General features: G+C 46.1%; 1 pseudogene; it reads right to left on the bottom strand.

Annotated features, from left to right (window-relative positions):
- Positions 1-235: 235 nt before the first annotated feature.
- On the bottom strand, positions 236-1,488 carry LOC108764553 (uncharacterized; annotated as a pseudogene).
- Between the last annotated feature and the right edge of the window lie 1,892 nt (positions 1,489-3,380).

Here is a 3,380-nt window from a genome sequence, read left to right as displayed (position 1 = left end):
AGATCTTTGGGTGACCGATCGGAAAAGCACCCGTTTTCAGTACATAGGGATACAGAGAGCATACGTTTATGTAACGTATTTTCTCCGTTCCCGCAACATCGCATCGGGTTGCTATATTCCCTGTTCGGCCACCGAAAAATGCATCGCGCGGATCGAGAGATGAGTTCTTTATTATCTGAGCATTTTCAAGAAAATCACGCATCTCATTATTCTCACGAATTTGCCAGTCGAAATCTCACTCCCATTTATCCATCAACAGGTATCCCCGTCGTCGAAGATGCCATGTCGCTGCGAGAGTTCGCTCGTAGCGCGCGTCGATCGTATCGCCATGATCGGTGGAAGAATTGAGTTTTCTTTCGCGATTTATTCGGAAGCATGATGGACACCCATGCCAAAAGCATCCGTAAAATTGTAACACGTAACGTCGCATCTTATTCTCCAAATCAATTTCGTAATATCCATCGACAGGCGTACCGGCAATCCGAAATTCGCGCCCTCGCCTCGCGTGGCTTATCCGTTGATTGAGCTCACGCTCCATCCACACCAACCACTGCACGGCTTTGCACGAGTGATTATCTCTATATCTGTATCCGCCCGCTGGAATGACTCCTATTTCTTCCCCGCGTAAAAAGTTTCTGCGAAAAACTTTCGTACACGTAGAAACGATAGTTGTGCATTCCACGAACGGACACACGCTCCCGCGTTCAAAAAAGATTTTCCTGAAAGCTAAGTACGCCCGTCGAAGGATATCTACGTCATGACGACAATATTTGACTATTTCGCATTGAGAATTAAAAATGAAACCGGATTGTATCATATCGTCGTGCCATTTTGTAAAATGCTCGCGTTCCTCGGGTTTCATTTGTTCGGGCGAATAATACCGTGCGCTAGGTATTGGTCCGATATATGCTTGATGCTCTTTTCTATTGAATAAATGAGGAAAGATGCCTTTACCTGGTGTATCCTGCAGTCCGAAGCCTTAGGTAAATCAGATAATCGCATCGGCATATAATTTGAGCTATCAATAAATTTCGTGTTACCGATCGTCATCATGATAATTTTCGTCCCGTTCAAAATCATCCGTGGCTCTTGAATTATGCTAGATTGTTCTACGATGTATTTTAAGATAAACTGAGAGTCAAACGCTTTCGCATTATGCGCGATACAAATTATTTTGTTAAAATATTTTGACGATCGCGTTGAGAAATCTACAAATTCTTGTACCGGATCATGGCGAAAAACAAATTCACGCATTCCGCACCAACGACATCGCGTCGACATTTCTTGTATTTCCGCGCACGTTTCGCAAATTTGTTGCGTGACGCAAAAAGTCGGTATGTGTATCTTTACGTTCTCCGTTCCTTCGAGCGTCCCGTCTTGTCGGGTTTCGAAGTCATAGAACACGAATGCGACGCAATCTTTTCTACTTCGCGCATCATTCACACTTTCGACGTCATTCTCGTCGTTCACCTGCTTCTCTTCTCGCATTGTCCCAGTACTCGTCCCCTCTCCGGGGTCTTCGACTGTGACTTTACGACGAAGAGGAAGTATGTAACAAGAATGATTCGAAGTTTGGAACGAGAGACAAATTTTACAAAAGATAACGTCGCAGTCGTGACGCGAATTCGATTTCACGAAGCGTCCGCAGTCGTTGCAAATTCTAACGGATTTGCAAACGCATGCGTCCGATTTTCCTTCGTGAGATCTTTTCACACAATGACGCTCGAAACAGGGATTTCTGAAGAACGTATGATTACACGAATCGCACCTAACCAACTCGGCGCCGGAACCCTCGCACGACGGAATCGCGTAACATCGCGGACATTTTTTCGCGCAACGATGCTCTCTACCGTTCCGATACCTGGTGTTGCACGCCACGCAATCCCCCCCTCGAGAACCGGCCGCGGCTTTCATGTTTAAAATTGGCTGATAATGCCTCGAACGCTCGTAATACATAATATTTAAACGGAATGAAGGTTCACGACCTAGGGAGGAGAGTAACGCGCAGCCGTCGTACAACGGATTCTCGCCGCGACCAAAAGTACTGAAATTGTAAACAACTATCGCGATATTTTCCGCAGCGAAAAACCGTTGAAATTGTTCAATTTCACGAATTCCGCATCCCTCCTCGGGAATCGTGATACCCGCAGACATCGTTAATTCTTTAGCCAACTCACGTTGTAAACAAGAACGCTGCTGTCTCACGGATTCCCATCTTTCATGTAGTTCCCCCACGCGTAACTGCCCGCGATCGTAATGCACGCGTGTCGCTACAAGCGAACGGAGAAAACATAAATTGTCGGAATTGGCAATTTGTAAAATCGAGCGTTTGGCTACGTCTTCGCGCGTTAATCGATTTGACTGACGTCCGCGACCGGCAGGTAGCGAAACTCTGAAAACGCGTACCGTGAAATTTCCCGCGATATCGATTTCTCCAGCACTTTGCGCCAACGAACTCACGAGCCCACATATGTCTTCGTGAGTTAGGTCGCGTGTTGGACGAAACAACAATCCCGCTGGACCACGCGCTAGATCAGCCGACTCAAACGATAACTCGACGTAATCACTCGGTTCGCACGTATGTACCGCATACGTTCGGATTTCATGAAACGCGTTTTCTAGCCATTGAGCGATATCGCTACTTTCAGGTGGCGGCCGTATCGCGAAAGTCGCCTCTCTCCATAGAATCGCGAAATTCCTAAATTGCCGCGAGTTTTCCGCCCGTAAATCTATATAATTAAAATTATTGACCTCGTGCTGCCGACATCGTTGCTCCTGTTGCTGATGCTCCTGCTCCTGATCTTCATTTTGAGCCTGACGAGGTCGGTGGTGTCGGCGGCGACGGTGACGGTGACTGCGTCGGTGGCGGCGACTGCGTCGGCGATGGTGTCGTCGCCGGTGCCGGTGTCGACTGACGGGACTGCGGGGGTGACACTAGTTGACGATCTCCCCTTTGTGAAGGCGAAGGGAGAGCATCTGAGGGCTGGACAGCACCACCACCAATTTGTACTGAAAAGTTAAACAAAGTCTTTATTTAAATTTCGTTGACTTTGCTATATTATGCCTAAAGTTTATCCCCCTCCCCCACGTGTCATAATGTAACAGAAAAGTAAGGTAACTCACCTTTAGCTGCTTCATATGATCGTGAGCCGGGGATATTTTTTCGCTCCAGAAGTCTCTCTAATATTCCGGCGACTGCGGTAAAACCGGTGAGTAGGAAACTTTTAATAGAAAAAATATACGTTTAAGAAAAATTTCTCGAAACAACTGGTTAAAAGTAAACAATAAAATATTATTACTTTCTATTTATATTTTTTTTGACCGTATATTTGAGAAACTCAATTAATACTAGAATGTAACTGCCTATTACGGTCGGAGCT

Source organism: Trachymyrmex cornetzi, unplaced genomic scaffold, assembly GCF_001594075.2.
Source record: "Trachymyrmex cornetzi isolate Tcor2-1 unplaced genomic scaffold, Tcor1.1 scaffold438, whole genome shotgun sequence".
In the NCBI taxonomy this organism is placed as follows: domain Eukaryota; kingdom Metazoa; phylum Arthropoda; class Insecta; order Hymenoptera; family Formicidae; genus Trachymyrmex; species Trachymyrmex cornetzi.
The sequence above is the reverse complement of the archived record's forward strand: the minus strand, read 5'-3'. Positions and strand labels throughout refer to the sequence as shown.